The sequence below is a fragment of the Streptopelia decaocto genome, assembly GCF_964273445.1.
Source record: "Streptopelia decaocto genome assembly, chromosome: 6".
Taxonomy (NCBI): domain Eukaryota; kingdom Metazoa; phylum Chordata; class Aves; order Columbiformes; family Columbidae; genus Streptopelia; species Streptopelia decaocto.
Genome location: NC_138660.1, coordinates 25,877,103 through 25,901,901, shown reverse-complemented (window position 1 = coordinate 25,901,901; position 24,799 = coordinate 25,877,103). Strand labels below are relative to the sequence as shown.

Sequence of the window (24,799 nt, the reverse complement as noted above, 5' to 3'; positions counted from 1 at the left end):
TGGTCAATAGAGAAAGCGAATGGACTTGGTCTTAAGAATAGCTGTTCAGCTGAGACATCAAAGTTTGTGTCTAATTTGTGTCAAACCTAAAACCAAGGAGAGCTTTTGTCGAGGTGTGATCATTTGAGGTTGGGCTGGTTGTGATGGGCACCACATGCTTTGTTGGCCAGACCAATAACTCATTGTCACCAGAGGACAAAAGTGGTGGCCAGGCTAAGCAGAAGCCTGCAGTAGGACTGTTTAAGCTGTTTAATCGTGGCTTCATGAGCTGAGCTGGGTGGAAAATGGTCAACAGAGCTGAATGTCCCAATGGGACCGAGGAGCTTGCTCTCAAACTCGTCCCGGGTGGTGTCTTCATCATGACTGCGGTTGGCCATCGTTGGCGAGATGCCCATGTCCCTGTCACCACTCCCCAAAGGAAGTGACTCTGTTTTTATGGGCTGAGATGTGCACTGGCCAATAGGTGGCACCAATGGAACAGAAATGCGAAACTCCATGCAAATTTTTCTGGAGAAAGGGGTTCTGGGAATTTCCTCCTACGTGGTTATAGACTTTTTGTTAAGCGAGGTATTGATTCTATACTGCTGTCATAGTTGTAACGCGCAGGAATCGAGGAGGATGTTGAGCAAAGTTTGACAATGGCAATCAACCCAAACTGTGATACTCCAAAATCTCCTTAATTTAGATTGATAGGCATAGAAAGGTGATAAATATTTAACATAGCCTATTTCATAATATATTTCCTATTCAGAGGTAAGTTTTTGTTCAGATATGGTTCACATGATGATAAAAAATACCTTTCTTGGAAGAAATAATCTGTTTTCCAGAGGAATCTCTAATTCCTAGAGTCGTTGGATACACAGCAGAGACATTTGTGGTCCTGCTCAGGACTGAACCTCCTTCTTCCGGTGACTTCAACTGGAGCAGCGGCGAGAGGAACCAAAAGGTGGGTCAGATCCTGCGCTCCCTTGCGCTGATTTTAGACAATTATTGGTTTGTTTTGTGGCACAGTCACACCACCACATTCCACCCCTCTTCTGTAAAATTAGGGACCTCTAAATTTTTTGGAAACTTGTACAGAAAGGAGAAGATTGCGGGATAAAACCCCAAATGCCAGCCACTCCATGTCATTCCTGTCACCACGGGCAGACTATGAACCTGCCGGGATGTTAACATTTGGTTTATGCCATGTATTTTATCCAGTTTAAAATCAGTAGCCTTTTTTTCCCAGTGTTTTAAAGATGATGAACATTATCCTTCACATCCCTTTGCTCATCAGCCATGTGTTTATGTACCAAGCATCTGGCTACATTATTATTTATATTAGAGAAGACCAAACCAAAAAAACCCCTCAACAGTCTCCAAGGAAATCAAAACACATTTGGGCCAAACCAAAGTGAAATGCTAATTTTTCCCTTATGAACCACTGCCACAACAAAATATTTACTGTTTATGATCATGCAGGCTTCTCAGGCTAAGTTTTTACTGTGATATTTATGGGCGTGTTTGCATTTAGAACACGTCAAAAGTTCCTCAAATCGTGACAGAAGTCAGTTAAGGAATAATTTAGTGGTGAGATACGGAAAACTGGAAAAGTAAGAGCTTTGGTGCAGGAGTTGAAGGCTTGTAAAGCAATAGAAAAATTAACATTGTTGATTATTCCTTGTATTGCCCGTTTCTGCTGCCAACAGCTACATTGCGTGCTGTAGCGGTGATGGCACGGCAGCATGGTTTTAGTTGACTTGATTTAGTTTAGGCTGCTATAAACCATGTTTAAAACTGTCACAGATAGACTCGGGATGTCTGTAGAGGTGGAGGCAAAGGAGGAAATCCTGTTTGCCATGTCGGGGTGACGGTGATGTCCTCCTGGAGCTGCTTGGTGGTGCAGAAGACAACCCAGATCTCTTGGCTCAGTGAGTCAGGATGGTTGGTTCTGGACCAGACAGTTGTTCTGTTCCTGTAGTTCTTTTCCTCCTGATTGCAGGTCTTAGCAAAGCTCTTTTGTTCATCTTGCCCCCGTCCAACCATGCATGGAAAACGGTGGCACGGTCGTTCACTCTGGCACTTCACAGTTATGCAAAACTCATTCCCTCCTGAATTTCAGCCCTGAGCTTGGAAGACTCTTCTAAAAGAAACCCTGGGCATTCAGACTCTGATTTTTCCTTTTGTTGTGTTGGTTTCAGGTTGGATGTTGGGAACAATTTCTTCCCCAAAGGGCTGTGGGGCGTTGGAACAGGCTGCCCAGGGCAGTGCTGGAGTCACCATCCCTGGAGGGTTGGACAGACGGACATGAGGTTCTCAGGACATGGGGCAGTGCCAGGGCTGGGTTATGGTTGGACTTGATGATCTTGAGGGTCTCTTCCAACCAAAATGGTTCTATGATTCCTCCTGCATCCCAGCATGGTCTCTCCGCTTCCCTCTGGCAAACACCCGTCCTGTTCCGCTGATGGCTCTTCCTCAGCGCTTGTTGGCATTTTGTGAGAGAAAGCCCTCTGATTAAAATGTCATCAGGAAAACAAACCACATAATCAAGTTCTGCCAAAGCTGGTCCATCATGGGCAGAAAAATAAAAAACAGAGACTCTTTTGAAACTTAATGCAGCATCCTGAGAAGGAGCGTGTGCATCTGCGGGGGGAGGAAAGAGCCAGCGTGGGGCTGGGCACTTGCATTTGCAATCAGGTACTCATCAGGCTTCGGATCTAGCTCCATTTTCTGCTCGGCGTTTAACAAATCAAGGAAGAAATGCCCCTGCTTGGGGTCAGAGATAAATCTTCTACCCTGGACAAAGGGTAGATCTCCTTGTCAGCGCACTGATTTATTGTGACCTTATAGTCAGACTCTCTAATTTCTGCGTGTGGCTATAGGTGCCACCGGTGATTTGTTTCCTCTCTGGATCCTCTCTGACTGCTCGGTAATGGGGACTGTGGTGGGTTCGCTGCCACCTCTCTGGGGACAAGGTTTGGGTGGCTGTATCTCCACCTGGGTTGGCTCTGCAGGATGGCTTGGGTGGCAAGTGGCTTTGCTGTGGATCCCCAAGCCAGATGCCTCCTTTAAGGCCATCACAGATATGAGAAGAGCTGGAATGGGCTTGAAAAGGTCCAAGGGGAAGACACACACCAAAACAGAGCTACAAGTGCTTTTGGAGAACCACGTTTTGGTTTTCTTCCCACTGTTGGTTTGTCCAGGCACGTGCAGCAGAGGAGCAAATGCATCTTCACTTGCCAACGATGAGAAGCAAACACCCCCCACCGCTCATCCCAGTTGGCGTTTATCCTTGTGGGTAAAAACTAATTTCTAATTGCCTACTTGCAGCCTTTCAGACTTGCCCTGTTCTCCAATGAGAGGGTGCCCAGAGCCCCTCAAGAGCTGGCATCTCACTTCTTTCTTCTGGTTTTGTTCCCCAAATATCTCACCATCAGCAATTGCCCCCCAACCCTTGATGCCTTTGGTCCCTCTGCACCTGCACGATGTCCTTGATGAAGCCCAGAGCTGGACATTGTCTTGTCCATGCAACAAACACTGAGATAAATCATCTCCTTGGACACCTCACTTGCACCCCAGGGTCTCTGCTGGCACTTTCATCCAAAAAGTGGTACCGAAGATTTCAGGGGCAAATTTTGAGACTTCTTCTTTGCCCTCCCTGGGCATCTAAAGGAGTTCGGGCACCAGCCTCTTCTGTGTGCATGGTGACTTCTCAGCTCAGCTTCATGAAGAGATGGGTGGGCAGATGCGGCCACTAAAACCCTGCATTGTCTTAAACCGGCACCGCTTTTCTGCAACATGCATAAATTGCCCAGTATCTACGTTACCTAAAATGTATTCCAGAGAGCCTGGGACAGCAGAGCCCTGATCTCCATTGGAACTCCTATGGTGAGAATTTATTATATTTATTTTGGGGGGGAAAAACATCCCCAAACATGAGGAATGATACTGTTTTTTTATACAGCACTTTCCAACCGCAGATCCTGGCAATGCAAATTCACCTTTCATGCAAAACTCTTCCAAAGCGCGTTGCTTTGTGCAGAAACCCCCGAGCCCAGCACTACCCTATCTCTTTCTCCTTTACAAACATACAAAGGGATAATAAAATAGCTAAGAAGCAAGAGCAGTAAAATTTTGTGCCCTGAGGGGGAAAATGGCATCTATTGCCCTGAGCCTTTAGCTGAGGCCAAAATATATAGACAGAGACTTGGGAACTATTTTCTTTCCTAGTGCAATATTTTACCTCTATTGCCCTCAGAACCAGTCAATATTTGTATAATATATATATAAAAATAACCTTAGATAGATGGATAAAAACCAAGTAAAATTCACCTCGGAAAGCTTTTATTCCAACTGGAAAATTGCCCTGCAAATGTACTCAACACAATACCCACTACTTCACTTGAAAGTGACAGTTGCAGCTGTTAACGCAGCTACATTATCTCATCTGAGGAGACAAATTTCAGGCTATATTTCACTCCAGCCTGGTAATGCATATATGCCCTAAAGACTGCTCCAGCTAGATCTGTCTTGCTGTATAGATTTCAGATACGGATGTATACTTCCCAGGGTGTTTTTTCCCTCCCTTCCCCCTTGTAAGTCAGGGAGTGCGGGAGGTAAAAATAAAAGTCAGTTTTTCCGTCGTCATCCTCATGTTGGTAGAAGGGAGAGGAGCCGCCGGCATCCTGCTCTGGGTGATGCTACCCAGGGGTGGAGGTGCTCGGGAGCGATGCTCAGGGGTACCATGGGCATAGGGGCCGGGGAAAACACGGCAGAGATTTGCTAACTCCCCCTTTTCCATGTTCCTGCCCCTACATGGCTTGTGCATCATCCTCGGTGGGATTCCCAGAGCTGTTCCTCTGTCTTAACCCCACGTTCTCTTCACAAAGCTGAACTGAGGGTTATAATTAGGAATTCCAGGACTGTCAGGAAAGAAAATATTTAAGTAGGGAGGTAAAAAAAAAAAAATCGTCTATTAGGATTTTAAATAGTCTCATGAGTCCCTCCATTATTTGAGACACTTAAAATCGCTTGACAAAGCCCTGGAGAATATACAGAAAGCCAGATAGGGACCTTTGATGGATGTTTTAAACTATCTAATGCGTCTTTTCCAACTCTATCCACTAAAAAATGACTAATTGGTTGCTGTTCTTCATTAGTACGATTATAACGGTGTCCTGAGCGCGCCCGGCGCTCCTGCACGTGAGATGCTGTCTGCTCATCCGCAGCCGAGCGGGGTTGCTGCTGTTTCGCCATTAATTTTGCAGGCAAACATCTGTGCCCCCAGGGTTTCTACAGGCGGTGACTCCAGCACGTGTCTTCCAGCTGGTTCCGGAACGCCGAAAACCACCCTCACATGGAGATGGAGATGAGGAATTATTGAGGAGCTGCCAAGCCCATGGAGGAGCCCGGGGCAGACCCACGGAAGGGATGGACCAAAGCTGGTGAGCATCTTCTGCTCGGTGAGGCCAACGGGGAAAAAGTTTATGGGTAAAGTTAAAAAACATCAAGCCAGAATTTTTATCTGGCTAATTTTCCTCCCCGGAATTAGTTGTTTGAATGGCGAAACATGCTGGAGCCAGAAGTGAGAAAAGCCTTGGACAGAGTGGCTGCGCCTCCCAGGCCCTGAAATTTAAGATCTTTATAAATGATCTGTTAAAACTATAGTGACGATAAGCTTATGAATCATGATCTATATTAATCAGGGCTGCTGATACGGAAAGATTAATTGAAACGTGCAGTTCTACACAAATGATAAAGTGGTAACAATTTAATATCAGACAAGGAGAGTGAAGAAATTACACTCCAAGCTTCATGCATCATTACTATGGATATTAATATTTTACACAGCGCAACAGCATCGGGAATCATAATGAAAATCCATAACTAGTGCACAGACATGATTAAATACAACAGTCTTTAGGTGCTGTTTGGTGACGGGGGCTTAGCCATATTTCACTCCTGCTGCCGGTGATTCAAGTGATAGAGTCTAGACGTGGGTGATTAAAAAGTGTTCCTCCTAAAGGCTGTTAACCTTTTACTACTGAAATGAATTTCTTTGATTTTTAAATTATGCCGCTCACTCTGTGCCGTTTTTTTTTTTCCCCCAAATCAAAACCTTGTCCGGAATATCGATGGAGTGGGTTCCCCAGGCGGTTGACAAAGCAGAAGTAAAGCACCACGAAGCAAACGCCGAGGGGTATTTAAGGGTGGGAAGGAGAAAGGGGGAGAAAACAGCTTAAAAAAGACATGTTTTCAGTGCTCGTCATTATGGCGGTGCATATATTAGATGCAATCCCCGGTGCTGCGGTGGGCCATAAAGGTTTTATCCGCGGGAGCGTGGAATGGGCGCATTACTCACAAGCGGCAGCAGTGTCGGTGAGTTATGCACCTCATTCCCCATATTCACCCATAAAAACTTTATGCCGCGCCGTGACGTCCTCTCTCGATCTGGGATTCATCAGCTCTAATGGTGGCTGGATCGGGCCCTCGAGTGAAATGCGGCGGGTGGAGGAACATGAGCCCTGACTCAGCATCACAAATGCTTGGGCACCTATTTAAATCCCCCAAGCTCAGAGCTTGAAGAAATGACATCTTTGCTATGGAGAGATGAGAAGGGTCTCAACTGACCTGTATGTTATTTTAGCTGCTAAAGGTGTGGCGTAATGTCAATTTTAAGTCCGGTAACTCATTCTGGACAACACAGGTGATGGTTAGAGGTGTCCCACCCCTAGTGCCTCATTCACGGTGCTCCTGGTGTGGAACACCAGCCCAAAACCTTCCGTTTCCATGGCTTTTGGTGATGGGGGGAAGCCCAACATGTGGGAGAGGGTTTGGAGATTGTAAGGCTGTCCACAAGACCAGTAAAAGTGCAGTAACATCAATTTCCATCATGTACCTTTGGAAGTTTGACTTCTTATGGGTAGAATAAACAGCAACCAGCCACCAGCAATCACACCGTAATCCAACAACGCACATGCCAATAAATTATTTAATACCCATTAAGTCAAAATACTTCTTGTGCTTTGTAGAATCCAAATGTTTTACCTTCCCTGGAGATCAAAAAAGAGAAAAAGTATCTTTCTAGCTTCTGTAGCTGGAGAAAAATCCATCCATCTCTCCAGCTGTGTATGGACATTTGTGGGCATGGTATGGCCAGAATTTGGCTGTCCTTTGTGGCTTTCATGGCCAACAAGACGTGGCTCTGAAGGAGCGCCAACATCAGAACCAAGGGGCATGATAACCAGGCACAGATCAGAGGTTTCTGGGGATATTTAACCTGGGTTGGGATGTCTTGAGTGAGAAATGGAGATGCCGGGGATATAGAAAGACTTTAACTGGCCAGGGTTGTTAACGTTGGGTTTTTGATCAATTCCAATGCATGGTAGATGTTCGCCAAGACACAGACTTGGGTCTGGAGTAGCTGCGAAGGGCAGAACGCCCCCCTAAATCATGGGGGTCCAAAGGTCTTTCCTGAAGCAGAAGGATGCGGGAAGGACAACAGGAGATGCTTTGAGGTGGGTGGTCAGACACCAAGGTGATGGGCACAGCGCGTGTACCAGACGAGGGGACAAAGAGATGACAAGAGGGTCGGGGTAGTGGGGAGGACAGCGAGGCTTTGGTGCTTCTCTTGTCCCTTGAATTTGGGATCCTTTGGATGCACATCACCTCCCCCTCCCCTCCAGAGCCGTGAAAACACAAGGCTGAGAGCGAGCAGCTCATCATCAGTGACATTAATTAATAGCTGAATGGCACAGAGGCGCGAGTATTGCCCCACAAATGAAAAGCAAATCTCAGCCAAGGGAAAAAAAAAAAAACAACCGGCAAAACTGTAGCGATTTCTGCTGGGTTACCCTTGAGATTTGGCTCCAGATTCAAAGGATAGGCAGGCGGAGAGGGAGGGTGGGAGGAGGCGGGCGGGGGGGGTTGGCTCATATTCTGCTGTGACCCAATTCCATACAAAGCATCCTGTAACAAAACACGTCTCTATCTACAAAGTACAAGTAATCTTTGTTTTCAGTACAATACTTATCTGCATTTAGACTGACGATGGCAGCGCTTGGCTTATTTTCATGGATCCGGTTATCCTTTTTATCCCTGTGAGCGTGTGTGTGTCTGTGTCTCCTCCTCCTCTCCATCCTCCTTGCTGGCTCTTGTCCCAACGGAGCAGGACTCGTAGGATGCTGTGGGACATCAGCAGAGGTGCAAATGCTCAAGGTCAGTGCCAATTAGGGGCTTTCAGGCTGCCCCAAATTATTTGGGAAAAGGTGAGCTTGGGATCTAGTCTTTACAGCATCTCACCACATCTTGAGGAGCCTTTGGGGTGCCACCAGAGAAAGGGAAATCACAGAATGTCCTGAGTTGGAAGGGACCCACAAGGCTCATGGAGTCCAACTCCTGTCCCTGCAATGACAACCCCACAGGTCACCCCGTGTTGTCTGAGGACGTTGTCCAGTCTCTTCGTGAACACTGTCAGGTTGGGGCCGTGACACCTCCCTGGGGAGCCTGTTCAGTGTCCAGCACCTCTGGGTGAAGAACCTTTTCTTCATGTCCAGCTGACCCTCCCTGGCGCATGTTCCTGCCATTACCTACATGGGTCACCAGTCTGTGACTTGGGAAATGCTTCTGCTGCCAGAGCTGCTGCTGATCTGCTACCTGAGCCTCTGCATCACTTCCAGACCTTTGCAGATCCATCCCTGCTGGGGACTTTTGGAAAGGTGGGGCTTCTGCTGATGTACGGACAGCACCTCCCAGCAAAGTGGCCTTGTCTTGGTAGAGCTGTCTCCAGGCACTACTAGAGAGCAAAGACCACACTGAACAGTGTCTGAGACACCACACCCCCACAACACAAGGTCACAGACGCCAAATCTGACTGTCCAAGTCATAGAATCATTTTGGTTGAAAGACACCCTTATGATCATCTCCGGTTGTGCCAAAGGGTGATGGTATGTCCACAACTGCCCTCATGGTTACCCTGTGCTTCCAGTCTCGCCTCTTCAACTGGTATGAGTGAGTTCGGAAGAAGAGTTTCTCTCTTCAGATCACAAAGGAAATGGGTTTCTAGTCTAGAAGATACATCACAGTGCAAGAAGTCACTGGGCTCAGAGCCTTCACGCACATACAGAGGAAAAGTCCCACCAGAGGAGCCAGCCCTGGGAAATTCCCTGATCTTGGTGGTGCCGCAGGTGAGACTGGAGAAATGCAAAGCCCCCTCAAAGCTTTTAAACCCCATAAATCATGGCAGGACTGTGAACGGTTGGGTGCAGAAGCATCGACTGGGCTCCTCCGTGAAGGTGCCACCACCTGAACCCATCACGCTGCCCACCAGCCGTTCTGCCTTTGGGAAGCGTTTCTGCCTCCTCCTTCTTATTGCTGGTGTTTCTGAGCGCCTGCACAGTCCTCATCGGGAGGTTTCTGCATATTTTAGGAGTTTTCCCCCCCACCATTTTGCAGAGGGGGAATGAAAACGTGGAAAACAGAAGTGTCCTGCCCAAGGTCACCCAGTAGCACAGTGAAAATCAGCTGTTGAGTGGGATTTTCATGTGATACCAATGAGACTCATCTAGAGAGAAACCATAACCATGAAATAGGGTTGGAGGGTGTAAAACTGTTAAATATAAAGCATATACTGGTCTGAGGACTTCAGAAACATCTAGGTGGCTGTTTGAGGGCTGGCCCAGGTCTGTGATGTTGACTTCTCTCTATTCTTTAAATCCTGGCCTTGCTTCTAATTCTTTCTCACTTTAATATTTTCTGTGTTCAGCTGCTACTGAATTCCGGTTTTGTTTCTTGTATTTAATCCTCGGTTTTCATCTGACTCCAGTCCTATCTATGTTTTAAATAAGAATAAGAATACACCCGGAATGTAATACATGTAATTCCATAGTAATCATGTGTTTTACAGGCAGTTGACAAATTTGCTCAGCTGGAAGTAAATAGACTCATCTCCCTCCACCTCTGCCACCAACAGCCTCTGTTTATTTGGTAATCAGTGCGACTTCCTCCCCAGAGAACACCCTGAATTGGTGCTGATAGGCAGATGACTCCCTTGTTCTGGTTTTTCCACGTACTTCTATATTTCCAAGTATTTCTGGAAATTCTTCACCCCTTGAATTGCTTGCCAGCTTTTGGGAAAGGGTCTCTAAGCTCTTCTTTGCTTCGGTTGCCCCATCGAGGAAATAAATAACAATATTTTTGATCCTCTGCTTGTGTCTGGATAGGCATAGAAGTGATGGATGGAGTTAAGGCTGAATATAATTTCCAGCTCAAAGCTCTGCTCGACAAAGGAATACGTTTTCTGGCCATAAACGGGTGTTTTCAGTGTGTTATAACGATCTGGTCAGGTTTTGAGATCATCTAACGAAGCAGTTCTTCAGACCTGGGAAAATCAGCTGCTCGTATTCACGCTGCTATCAGGGTCGTCTCTCAGATATTCCCCACTGAACCCACAGCCCCTCTGGTAGCTTCAGAAGTAACATCAAGGAGATGTTTCTATTCATTAAATGAAGAAAAAAAGGCATTTGAGGGCCTTTTATTATGATTAGTGGTCGATAAAACTTCTATGTTATATACTTTTTACAGGAAGATAGTGTAGACTACAACTTGGAGTGAAAATGACAGATTATATTATATTATATTATATTATATTATATTATATTATATTATATTATATTATATTATATTATATTATATTATATTATATTATATTATATTATATTATATTATATTATATTATATTATATTATATTATATTATATTATATTATATTATATTATATTATATTATATTAATTTTGCTTTTTTACTATATTTATAAACTATGTTTTACTGTCTTTTGGTTTTACTACAGTTTTGTTTTTTACTATATTTAAAGTGCTTCAACAAGCTCTTCAGGATCTTTTATTTAAAACAAACCAACCTTCTTTTGGTCTTACCAGCGCAGTCCAAAATACAGCTAGAAATGCTATGTTGAAACAATTCTCAACCTGGTTCAGCTCCCTTCTGCCTAATTCCATTTGTGGTTTCTTTTTTCCTCATAGGTTTTTGACAAAAGAAAGCAAATCGCTTTGTTCATGAGACACAGACCATGCCCATGGCCCGCTGCTGCAATCTTAGTGGACATTCCGACTGATCACATTCTCTCTTTTAGGTAAGACTCGAGATCTTTAAACGCTGCATTTTATCCTGGGTATATGTATTTTTTTTCTTCCCGACGTGGTTGTCAAAATAAGGACGTTTGTGAATATAGGCGGACAGATCTGGGGAAATGTTCATGGGCGAATAACCTGATCCGGGTGTCAACAGCGAGCTAAAAAGTTAACGACACATCCTTGATAATCCATTAAATCACACAAAATAGCAAATACAACTGATTCTGCTGGGCAGAAAGTGAAGAAATGAATTAAAATGTTCACAAGCTGAAAAGGAGAATAAAAAAAGAGAATTGTCATGAAATTTCCCAGAGCAGGTGACTTTTTTTCTTTAAAATTTCCATATATTTTGACTTCTTGTGGCAAAAACTGCCTGGTAACACGTTTCAATCACTTGGAACTGAGTTGGGGTTGTGAGGTGAGCAGGAGATAGTGGTGAGGAAGAGGAAGGTGAGAGGAGCCCATGCCCGTCCCCAAGGACTTGGGCTGGATCACGACATGGGCAGGAAAGTGGTTTTAGATCTAGACAAACACAACCTTGCTGGAAAGTCTCACCTGGAGAAGCAGCAGATGGGATGGGGAGGAGATCAGTCCTCCTCCTCATTGCCTCTCTGGATAGTCTTCTGCTGGCTGAAAAGTTGCTGATAAAGAACAATAAATTGTTCTTCGTGTCTGCTGGGGATGGGAAGAGAAGTAACAACCCTGAATTGCAATGTGGAAGATTGAAGTCAAATGCTCAGAAAAACATGCTGTAGAGAAAAATTTCCTGTGGAGGTGGCGACATGGCCAGTAGTGGATGTTTTTTGGCAGAGGTTGGGTGAACATCCCTCAGAAATGCTTTACATCTGCGTGGTCCTGCCCAGGGCAGGGGGAAGGGGTGAAATTCTCCATCCTGAGTCCTACATCACCAAAGCCTTTCGGGGAATATATTCTGGTGCTGGAGCAAGCCCTGGTCAGACAGATGCGTGGCAGGACATGAGCTGTTGGCACACAGGTGTCTGAGTCTCTGAGAGAAGGGGAAATGCAGAGTCTGCTCAAGCAGAGCACAAAGCCACCAGACACGTTGTGCTGGGAGGTGTCAGGGTCAAAGCAGCATCTCAGAGCCCTGCAGCTTCAGCTTTGTGCCCAGACCTCCAGAAGGACAGACAGACAAGACTAAGCATGAGGTCACCAGGCCTGCTCATTCATCTGCTGTGGAGATGACAGTCTGTGGTGGCCACACTTCACTAGAGGAGGGTGTCAAGAAGATGCTCTGGAGTGCAGAAGAGTTTTCCAAGGACCAGAGCCTCCAAAGACCAAGGACCAGAACCACCAAAGACCAAGAACCAGAGCCTCCAAAGACCAAGGACCAAAGCCTCCAGAGACTAAGGACCAGAGCCTCCAAAGACCAAAGCCTCGAAAGACAAAGGACCAGAGCCTCCAAAGCCCAAAGCCTCCAAAGGCCAAGGACCAGAGCCTCCAAAGACCAAGGACCAGAGCCTCCAAAGCCCAGAGCCACCAAAGCCCAGAGCCTTCATCTGTAAATTTTACCACCAAAAAACCCCATTTCTGCTCCACACAAGCCCGGTGGTGGGTTTCATCTCTCTTCCCCCCACAAGTTGCTCAGACACGTTTCAACGTGGGGACACACAACTGTGACCGCAGTGCCTAAAAATCTAGGAGGTGTTCAGATACCGAACTGTTCTGAGCCGTCGGCATCCACGTGCGGGAGAAGGGACCAAGACACGCGAGACGTTCCGTGTCGTTTCTCCCCACCGCGCCGGAGTAGGGATGCTGGGAATAAAGAGCTGGACCAGTTTTCCAAGGGGACAGAGCGAAAGAAGAAAGAGGGCGGCAGGGGAAGGAGGGGCTGGCGAGAAAACGGGAGAGAGAAAGAGAGAGACAGAGAGTGCGGGGAGGAGGGGAAATGAAAGGATATTATTTTTTTTTGTATCTGTCATTTCCCTGCTATCTCCCATATGACTTCTTAATCCATCAGAATGCTGGGAAGATAATGTTTTGGGCGAAATAACATGAGAGAGAGGATAGACTCCCAAGGACCAATATCTTTATTGCTCGGAGGATAAACGGATTATGTCAGCCATTTTCTGTTGCTGACAGCTTTTCTTATTAACCGATTTTATTTTTTAATCTTCCAGGGAAGAAATATGGTTTTATGTCACAATAAAACGCCGGTCACATCTAATTCTGCCCTCAAACAAACAGATTTCTGAAAGCCTTGCAGAGAAATTTGAAATAACTTTAAAGAGGGGGTTTTTGGATAAAGTCTTTATCCAGAGGCTTGTTCAACTGCAGTGTAAAAGGTTTAGAGAGAGTGAGAGAGGGAGTGAGAGAGAGAGGGAGGGAGGGAGAGGGAGAGAAAAGTCCCTCACAGTTGTTTTTCCCCGGTTGATCCCTATTAAAAGAAACTCTTCATTGTGGTGTTCTCAAGGAAATACAGCTCAGACGAAAGAGTCACATGAATGTTAACAAATATGGCTATTTGTGTGGCTTACGCGCTGCGCGGGGCTTAGAGATGTTGTGCGTGACACTCAGAGAATGAAGGAAGCAATCATTAGCATCCCAGCAACCTGCTTAGCCGCCCGCTTTCATACTCCCCCTTTTGATCTGACACTTTTTTCTTCTCCCCCTTCAGTTTTGCTGGGATTACCGCAGAAGATGCTAATAAAGTCTCCTCCGCGTTGCAGGCAGAGCGATAAGAAAGTCCTCTCCGCCGAAACTTGGGAGTTGCAAACCAAGCAGCCTTTAGGACTTGTTGCTGCCTTCCCAGCGCAGACCTGAAAGTGGGGAGGGGTTTGTTTAATTCTCTTCTTGTTTCTTTTCCTGCCCCTCAGAAATGATTTCGCAGACAGATCCTGAATATTTCACGTATCCAACGCGGGTCCATGAAGGCACCAGCCACCGCCCCAAGGAATTAAAACCCAGCAGCACCTCTTGGTGGTGGTTTTTTGACTGGTAAGTTCATGCTGTGCTGGGTCCTACCTAAATATGTCTTGGCAGGCTGTCCCCGTTCTAAAGAGCTTACAGCCTGAACAAAAAAACAGAGGCATTAATAGCTTTTGTTTTACTCGTGACGTGCCGAGGCACCGAAAAATGAACAGCCTAGGAGAGCATTTCCCATCCTTAATCATTAGTAAAAATCAATAGTAAAATACCACCCTCCTTCCCACAAGGGTGGTGGGGAAAGCGAGATGAGGATGCCCATCCAGCCTTGGTCAGTCAAGGATCTTCATCATGCTGAGATGGACCATGAATAACATCTCAGATTCTTATAACTTGGCTCCAACCCCCCTAATTCTACTGTGCTCTTTTTTTTGAGGTGTTTGAGCCCCAAAATCCTGGCCGTGCCCCCAGCCAGTTCACCGGACACACAGGGTGTGTGGACAGAAAGACACATCCTGTTACACAAATGCATTTTTTATTAGTAGAAATCAGTATTTAGTAAAGAAAACTGCTTTCCCCCCATGTAACATTGGTCTTGTTAACAGAAGAATGTTGGTGGACAAGGTTGGGAAGAGTAAAGATGATTTGATCCCTTGTTTTCTGGGCTAAACGGGGGGAAGAAGCACAGAAAGCTTTATTCACCACAAACGACCTCACCAAATATTTAATTTAATAGTTCGCTGCTGTGGTTTCTAAAACTCACATCTTTCCCTGAACTGACCCTCACCATCAATGGGTAAGGCCAAATTTTAGCTTGTTTGAACTATTGCGGAGTGGTAGGATTGTATATTTAAAAATATATACCTGAAGCATGGCATCCAGAAACAAGTCTATCCCAATTCTGATGAATTATGCTGAAAGAAAACAATCTTTCCTGGTGTTTTCTCTTCCTGCAGGTATCTGTTGAACTGAAACTTATTAAACTAGCGCCAAATTTTCACCTCCCGTGGCATTTTCACACCCAGGGAGGTGCAAACAGCCCATGTAGTGCAGGCTACACCGCAGTGAGCGATTAGTAACTAATAATTTACTCGGCAAATTCCAAATCTTACCAGAGCCTCTTCCTTTTGATCTAAAAGCATTAAGGCACTTGAGTTTTTATTTTGTTCTCCTCCTCCAACTTAGCTTGGAAATGTATTTAAATAGTTATATAGTCAACCATCCTTGCGGGCATGCACAATACGTCCATTTAAAATGCATAAATTTGTTTTGAGTGCTTATATGAGTAATATGACTATCTCGATTTTCTGTTGCTTATGCATTTTTAAATAGCGTAATATTTACTGCACCAAAATCCTCTCCCTCCAGTTAATGAAGACTGTAATATCCGTTATGGTTTACACCGTTAGAATAGTTTGGTTTGGAAGGGACCTTCATCTAGTCCAACCCCCTGCCCTGAGCAGGGACCATGACATGGTCTAAAGTCTTAATGTTTAAATTGCTTTCAAACCTGACTTTCCCCATGCCAAAAACCCAGCCAAATTAAAAAAAATATAATGAAAACCAATGAGAAAATGGCCCTGTCCCACCAGAACTTATCCCAAAACACAAAACCCCAGACACACTGTCACAGTCCATTCCATAATGGACTCCTGATGGTTCTTTTACCTTGATCTCAGAGTGCAAAATTAAGGTGACCAAAATGCCAAGGGGTTATAATTCAATCAAGCAGTGTAACTTTATTCATTTGCCTGTTTGTGGCACGTGATAGAGAGAGTAAGGAAAAGGGAAAAGAAACGGGGAAAAGTAAAAGTAAAGATGAGAAATGAGGTTGCATTTATCACCAGTCCAGTTCCAGAAGCTCCCTCTGGTCTCCGGTCCCGTGGAGCCCTGCTGGTCCTCCGTCGTGGTTCGGGATCTCCTGGTGGGAAGATCTTCAGCGGTGTCCATTCTGGAGTCATCTCTTATGCTTCTTCAACCCCCCTTGCTCCCATTGTTTTAGATCAGTCTCCGCCTTGATTTCGCAACCCAGGCTCCTACTGTGCAGGCTCGAGAGATTCACGCTTTCTTTTGCCAACGCTTACGTGTCCAGCATTCAGGGGTCTTTCTCTGGTCCAGTGGGTGACCTCAGGACCCTTGGTGAGCTCCTGGGCATGCTCCTTGTCGTTGGCCATTGTTTAGGGGAGCAGGTGGGGGACACGTGTGACTGAGGCTGCAGGTGAGAACACATCTTCTGGACGGCAGCGATTGTCCCTGGGTCGCAGAGACCCTCAGAACAATCCCTTTCAGGAGGCGGGGGCTGGTTTGGCTGGAGCAGCAGGCGATGTCCACACAGCAGCCATTGTGAGCAGCAGCCCCCCCGTATCGGAGAAACCAGTGCAACTCAATGCTGCTCCTCGGGCCTCTCTCCAGGTCACTGTCCGTGTGTCCTTTCTGTCAGGGCCTCGGTTCTCTCAGTTCTTGATGGCGATGTTCACGCAAATACTGCTCCATCTTTGGGCCGACTCTCACGCACACCAAGATGAAGAGTGGTATTTTTGACAAGACAAATCCTTTTATGTACCGTCCCACCCCCCTAGCAGGCTCAGCGTGTTTTATTACAGACTTGCTTTCCACGCAGAGGTGAAAACACTTATTTCCCACTCTATATTTTTGCAGATATTCCATTCAGAAGTGGACACCATCTCCTCTTCCCGCTGGAACACAACAGACGGAGCCTTTGGACCAAGCCTAGAGCTGGGGATATCAAGTACGGAAGTGAAACGAGGTGAGTTATTTGGGTGTCTGACCCAGGGTCAAAATATTTACTGCTGCCCTTGGCCCCTGGCTGGGGCTTTGATGAGGTTTTTGGGGCCGTCCTGCTAACGAGCCCCCATCCTGGGCTGCACCGCGTCCCTGCATCAGGCAACAGCCCCGGCCGAGCAGAGAACAAATAAAGCCACATTAATCCCAGTTCCATTAGAAACACAGAAAATAAATAAATGCTGTTTTCAAATGTGGAGAAAAAAAAAAAAAAGGAAAAAAAAATCAATAGGGAAAGAAATATTATTTTTAATCTTCTAAGAGGTTTTTACAAACAACAGGGAGGGGAAAAATTGAAAGCCGTGAAAAAAGACTTGCCAATGTCCTTTTAACCTTTATTTATTATCACTCAGTCCACATCAGCCCCTGACTGCAAGATAATTTGGAATTTCATTTTAATTTCAATGTATCACATAATTCAACACAGCTTTCCATGATTTTTTTTTGTACTGGAAACTTTAAAAATCTCTCTATAGGAAATGCATCTAAAAAAAAAAAATAACCCTTCTGCAGCAGTTACTTAATTTATAACATGAAAAGGGTTTGTGCTAAAATATGATAAAAATAAAATCAACAAACTTCAAAAAAGGAATATTCCTTAATAACATGCTTTAGCTTGAAGGGTGCCTGCTCCTCTGCTTTTCTTTGGCTTTGTCTACTGCTCGCGTTAGAGTGCGAGTTATTTTGAGACCGGCTTTTTTGGAAGCCGTGTGCGGCGTGTTGTTCAGTTGTGTTGAATGGAGTGGGTCTGGCTGTAGGAACAGGGGAGGCTGAGGTTGGATGTGGGGAACAATTTCTTCCCCAAAGGGCTGTGGGGCATTGGAACAGGCTGCCCAGGGCAGTGCTGGAGTCACCATCCCTGGAGGGTTGGACAGACGGACATGAGGTTCTCAGGACATGGGCAGTGCCAGGGGTGGGGAAACCGTTGGACTTGATGATCTTGAGGGGCTTTTCCAACCAAAATGATTCTGTGATTCTGTGAAGGCAAGTGTAGGGTCCTGGTGAACAAGTTGACCATGAGCCACTAATGTGTCCTTGTGGTCAAGAAGCCAACGGTACCTGGGGTGCATCAAGAAAAGTGTGACCAGGAGGTCGAGGGAGGTTGGAGGTTGTTCCTCTCCCTCTGCTCTGCCCTGGTGAGGCCACATCTGGAGTTGTGTCCAGTTCTGGGCTCCCCAGTTTAAGAAGGACAAGGAATTACTGGAGAGAGTCCAGCAAGATGCTGAGGGGTCTGAAGCATCTTTGTGCTGAGGAGACACTGAGAGAGCTGGGGCTGTTGAGCTGGAGAAGAGAAGCTGAGAGGGATCTGATCAATGGGATCAATAGCTCAGGGTGGGTGTCAGAGGATGGACCAGACTCTGTTCAGTGGTGCCCAACGCCAGGGTGAGGGGCAACGGGCACAGACTGAAACACAGGAGGCTCCATCTGAACATGAGCAGAAACTTGTTTGCTGGGAGGTGCCACAGCCTGGCCCAGGCTGCCCAGAGCGGCTGTGGAGTCTCCTTCTCTGAGACATTCAAACCCCCTGGACCCACCTGTGTGATCTGCTCTGTGACCCTGCGTGAGCAGGGGTTGGGCTGGGGGATCTGCAGAGGTCCCTTCAACCCAACCATTCTGTGAGTCTGTGACTTTTGTCCCCATCAAGAAACAAGCAGACACAGTTTGGTGTTGCCTGTGGTCATCATGCCCCAGCCCCCTTCATTGCTCGTGAGATGGGATCCCATGGAAGATGCCTCTTCTTTCCCTGGCCCAGATCTCCTGTTGTCCTCAGTGTCACTTGTCCAGGATGACAGTGACATCTGTCCATCCCTCCAGCTCCTCCAGGTAGCTTGGGGCAGAGCTGCAAACGGGCTGGGGGTCCCTTGGATGCTGCTCGTGTTGGGCTCTGCTGCCTCCGCTCCAGCTCCAAGATCAGGCTTAGGCCCAACTTAGGAGAACGTTGCCTTCTATGTAAGTGGGCATGTGCATCCATATCTTGACCTATGGTCAGAAAAACCGTCAGAAGACATGGGAGAGAAAAAGCTTCTCGATACAGACAGTCTACTTAATGAATATCTCAGCCTTGGGCTCATTTGTTGTCCTGGAGCTCCCTTGATCGCATCATTTTTCTTGCAAATCATGCCTAATTTGTAAAAGAACTTCCTTGGGTTCTTTCTCTTTTTACTACATTTTTATTTTTAAAATATTCTAGAGCATTAATTTACTTCATAGGACCTCGTGCAGATGTTGTATTTTGCCTCGGATCTTGGGACTGGCTGTGGGCAGGAGGAATCTCATCTGTTGCTGTCAGCTTCCCTCCGCAGACATGGTTATCAAGGGGCTCCTTACGCGACAGTTGTTTGTCCTCCAAATTGCCTTGGCAATGAGTAGAAATAGACAATAAATGGTCTCGTAAAGAAAAAGCTACGGCCCAGTCCTCCCCGCAGCGCTCTGGAGGGTGGTGGCTGTTCCTCCACAACCACGGAAGAAAAGGTGGTAATTAATTCAGGTGTGATTGTCGCTCTTGGTCGCTTCTCCGTGCGTCTCCCTTGGCTTTGCAAGGAGCTGGAGAAGCTCTGCCCATGTCTGGCTTGGAATTAGTGCTTAGCCAGGCTCTGAGCACTGAGGACACATCAAAATCACCAGCTCAGAGACAGCCAAGGGCCGATATCCTGAGAATACCCTGTTTCCCCAAAAATAAGACTGGGTCTTATATTAATTTTTGCTCAAAACGATACGTTGGGGCTTATTTTCAGAGCATGTCTTATTTTTCCATGAATAACAATCTCCATTTCTTCTTGAACAAAAACCCAGCATTTATTCAAATACAGTCATGTCATCACCACATTGTATTGCAAATTAATTTTACCTTTTTACACGTATAGCTGTTTACATACTATTTAAATTGACTTTATTTTAGAAACTGTAACTAGGGCTTATTTTTGGCATAGTGCTTATATTTTGACCATCCTCAAAAATCATGCTGGGGCTTATTTTCAGGGTAGGTCTTATTTTTGGGGAAACGGGGTAGCATTTCTCTCTGCCTTTGCATCTGCATTTGTTTACTAGTCTCAAAAATACTCACAGGAAAACAGACCTGGACTGCAGGTAATAGAAAGAGACACTAAATAATCCCCCCCCAAAATCCCATGGTTCTGAAGGAGCCCCATTCCTCTGCCACATCGCAGAATTATCCATGAGCAAACCTCCTTTTTATTTCATCCAAAACCTGTGGGAAAACGCATAGATTTGGTAGGTATAAAATGAAGTCATTTCAGTGTTCAGATATTCCCCCATCAGCAAGACAAGGAAGGTCTGCAAAACCTGAACTTTTTCTTCATTTTCTCTGGATATTTTTTTTTGCGCCGGGGAAAATGTTTTTATAGTCAGAAGTCTGTAAAATTAAGAAGGAAAATTTCAGCTCAGGAGCTGCCGCACTTGGGCCGGATCAACCTGCACCAGCCCCAGCGGAGACGGCAATTTCACGCAATTATTACACGCCAGGACACGCGAGCGCCCGGTCTGGGAGCAGAACAGCAAACTCATCATGCCCTATTTAGCAAAATATTCACTGCCAACGTAAAATTCTGACCCTTACATTTTGTTAAAAGGATTATACCTTAAAGCAAACTACTTCAGTCCCTTAGCTGGCTCCTTTCTGGGGAAACTTTCAAGGCAGTTTTGAGGACCGTGGCAGGATGGAGATGAAACAGTTCTGCTTTTCCATCTTCTTCCAGCTCTCTCCAAACATGCTCAGGTCCTTTTCTTCCTTCGGTGTGTCCCACCTCGTGGTGTAAACCACAGTTTTCAGAGGAAACGTCCTTTTGCGTGATCTCATCTCGCTTTTAAGCGGTTAAATAGGTTGCTATGGGGTCAACTCTTCTAGTGGTGACAAGGGACTCTGGAAAACCAGAGAAGTGACTTCAAGGCCAGAGGTGCTGGAAAGGCAATTTTACCCCATAGTCATTTTTGTATCCATTCTAGCTCATGGTAAAAATACACCATTTTTATTGTATAGGATTGCATATGTATGTCACAAGGAAGGGGGGGTGGGCCACATGTTGGGGTAGATTTGATAGAACAGCTTTGTGTCAAATGAATAGGTGGGTTTATTATAGACTTCCCTTGCTCCAAGCTTCAGATGAGAGAAATCCCATAATCCCGCCCTGCTTTAATACTGGATTAATGTGGATTTGTTAATAAAATGCTAGTGAAATGGAGAATAATTTGTAATTAACTCAAACTTCTACTCCCTGCATCATTTTGAATAATTTTTAATAGAGATGAGGAGCAGTTTCCACCGATGAATACGCTCCAGCAGATTGGGAGAAAACCAAACCCACTGCAACAGAGCAGCTCGAGTTCGGGGCAAAATAAAACACCCAGACAAGGCTGAAATACCAGCCACAGCTTTACAGACCTGGGGAGCTGATTTCTGTTACCAGAACCCTGTTTTGGATCCAAGATGTCAGCGCTTCTGAGGTTAAAAACCAAACCATTACACCTCAAAACAAGAAGTGCCCAAGCAAACAGGTGTTGCAACGAGCAAATATAATATGAAGAATACAGGAAATACTTAGCAGGTATGGCAGATTTAGAATTGCAGTGTGAATACTGCCCAGCACCAGCGCCTCAGCAGCATTAAAAGACCACACATTGTGTATGTGGATATCAGACGTGATACTCTGCTGATCTAAAGTCTCTATAGGCAGGCAGAGATTGAGGATTTGTCCTACCAAATCAGAGCGGTAAGCCATCCGTCTCCAAACCCTGCCTCTTGCGATGGTTAAAAAATGAACTAAAATGGTGAATTAGTTCATAGATAACCATGCTGTGAAGTAGAAGAATGGTGGAAGAACGAGGCATGGAAGAGGCATTTTTTACTCTTGGATAATTTTTGTGAGGGTTTGCATCTTTTGTAGTTATTCATAAAAATGCACTGGCTCTATTGTGTAAGATTCCATACGCATGCCATCCAATGGAGGGGTGGGTTGGGAGAAGCACCGATGGGAGGTGAAGGTGACATGGTCTTCCAGGAGCTACTTGGAAATCAGGTCTTCAGTGGACACAGCCCAACCATATCCCCGTAGCGAGAAGCTGCTGTTTATTTTTCCATGGCTAAACCAGTTCCCATGAATAAATCTCTGACAGGGCGTCAGACAAATCTGCGACAGCGCAAACGAGGGAGAACGCTTCAGACGGACACAGAATAAAATCCCCTCGCCGCCTTAAGCCTGACAGACTCACCTGGTGTCATGGGTCACCGTCAGCCCCCGCGATCACTCACTTCAGCCTGGCTTTGACCGCCTCACCCGGAGCTCTTATCACCACCCGGAGCAGCACTTTGAAAACTTGCTGATAATTGACCCTCGGCACAGCGCTCCCCTGGGATCAGCCTCACCTACGGGGGGACATCGGGCCAAAAAGCCCAGGAGAGCGGCATCTGTCCTTCATCTCCCTCGGCCGTGGGTTCAACGGGCTGCCAACATCGGATAACAAAAATAAAGATGACTTTTTACAGTTACCTCTGTCCTCGAGGCTACGTTATTTTTTTAAAGAACTCATAACCTATAGTTAAGAGTTGGTATTTAAGAGAGGATTTGTTTCAACTCTCTGTTTCTTCCCCAGCTATTTCAGGTTGGAAACATTCCACATTCCAATATAAATGCCTTAATGCTATGAGTACAAAGCTCAACAACTCACAACAGTCAGTGGTATCCCCTCAGTTTATTAATATAAACCTGGCCAGCCTGCCTGCAATTCTGGGCACCACCTTCTGTAACAATTATGTCTCTTAACCTGTCCCAGCTGCTATTTCAGCAAGTTCACTCCTTGTTCAGGGGAGAATCAGTTCAACCTGGTTTGCCTTTATTTAAGCTGCAGATAAAGGTCTCTGTTTCAGGTGTGAGTCTGCTGTGCTGTTCTTTGATGGGATCCTCACCTGCTTGGACCTTGTATTGGTGAGGAAATACCAGCCAGACCTAGAGGGTTGTGTGGGGTCTGGCTGAGCCCCTGGATTTGTTGCAAAATGACATTGGGAATCTAAGAGCTCTTAATTATTGGTATTTAACTGTTAGGCACCTTGCACAAATCTATTGAACTATTATTATGTTAACTATTCAACCATTATTTTAATATTACTAGTATTGATATTATTACCTTAACTATTTAACTAGTATTGTCTTAACTATTAGCACTGAATTGTTAGACACTGTGCACAAATCTGTTCAACTGCCCGTATGCTTCAAAGGCCTTCCATGCTTTCCCTGCTATTGATGACATCAAAAGTTGGTGGGGTTTTTGTTTGTTTTTAAATATATATGTGCAAATAAGCTGTGTTGAGAAATGCTACCCTGTTTTCAGACTTGTGTTGGAGTGAAATTTCCCTGTTGGCCCTGACCTGCATCCCTCCCTCCCCAGGCTCTGGTCCCCAACCCAGCTGGGGTCCTGCACTCCAGGTACCTCTGCTGCTCCCATCGGCTCTTCAAAACATCCCAGACTTTTAAACTCTGGACCTTGGCAGAACCTGAAGGGAACAGAAACCATTCCACTAAGTGCTGTGGACCTCTCTGCTCCTCGAAACTTGAGAACAAGCTGTTTGGTACCCAGCTGATCTCTGCTTTCATTGCTGCTCCCCTTGTGTATTGAGGTTAGACAAGGTATTTATGTCTCTTGAGTTCATCTGGAATCTCGCCATTTAATTCGGATCGTTCTTACTTGCACCTTTGTCATCTGTATTCTTCATACTTTTGTTGTATTCTGGGTTCTTTCCCCTTCCATTCTGGCCCTCAGGTGGTGAGTCTTTGTCCAAGACGACTGTTTTGAAAGGCCTGGAGTTTGGATGGTATCATAAGAGTGTCAGAAGTGCTTCCTCCTGAATAGAGGCAACTTTGTATAGAGAGATCTCATCACCTTTTGTTAGGCCAATCAGTGCAGCTGGAAGGAACAGACAAGTATTCAGGCGTACGAGCCCTTTTGTACCTGTCCAAAATTCACATTATCTTTGCTTAGAACAGTTATCAGAGCATTTACACAAGATGCTCCCTGGGAGGGGAGACAGATGCTCTCTCCACTGGGAGACAATTTCCAAGTCAAAAGCTTCATTTCCATCCTTGTTCTGTGCTGAAAATAAGGATTTGTTTGCTTTGAGGGTTCTGTAGACGCTGGTGGGGTGTGAAAAAGGATGTTAGAGCTGGGTCTAAAACAGGTTCTTCTGGGCACTAAGCTAGTTCAAGGAATGGGGACTGGCTTATCCTTTGGCTGCAATAATAATGGATAATCCTTGAATCTGGGACCAGAAAAAAAGACCACGTTGTTTAAAATTACTCGTTTTGAAGCTCAGATAACACTCTGTACTCCAGGCTCTTGGGGAATGCCCTTCAGCTCCATGGTGTCTGTTTTCCTGCTCGCCAAGCACATCCGAGTCCTGCGTGGACCTGAGTGTGCAAAAGCTCTGCAAGCCAGGAAAAGGCAAATTATTTTATATATCTCTATCATGGCTTCTCTTATTCATGTCGCCTCTAAATTATATAGCCATGATCTTTCTAATCTCTCTTTGGATGGACGTCTTTCCATGCCCTTAATAATTTCCTTTGCCCTCCCTGAGACCTTTCCCGTGTCTGCGTTTCGAGGCAGAGAGGCCGGAATAGAAAACATTATTCTGAGTGAAGGTGTATCATGCCGTTCTGTAATTCCATTACAGCATCTTCAGTATTATGCTCTCTTTTTGAATACAGCCCGGCATGTTATTGGTTTTCTGGATCATCAATGCATTTCGAGATTCCACTGAGCTCCTGGCAAAGACAACCAGGATTTGTACCAACAACTTGCAATTTATATATATATATATTTTTTTTTATTATTTTTTTTTTTAATATATATATATATTTTTTCCAGATGCCCTATTTGGGTCCTAATTTCCAAAAAGCTCATTCTCAGTGCTAGGAAGGACAGGTCTTTTCACAAAGGTTCATGCCGAGCTCTCTGCCACAGGGTGGGAGAAGG

At 45.5% G+C, this 24,799-nt stretch overlaps 1 long non-coding RNA gene across 2 annotated transcripts; it reads left to right on the top strand.

The window, feature by feature from the left end:
* The first annotated feature begins 865 nt into the window (after positions 1-865).
* On the top strand, positions 866-22,278 carry LOC309441463. 2 transcript variants are annotated; one of them, XR_014184379.1, is made up of 6 exons: positions 866-946; positions 5,308-5,426; positions 11,021-11,130; positions 13,966-14,086; positions 16,673-16,781; positions 21,947-22,278. It is a non-coding gene; the product is annotated as an uncharacterized lncRNA (long non-coding RNA). The 2 variants fall into 2 exon arrangements; XR_014184380.1 differs by lacking the exon at positions 866-946 and having other exon boundaries at positions 4,826-5,426.
* Positions 22,279-24,799: the final 2,521 nt, after the last annotated feature.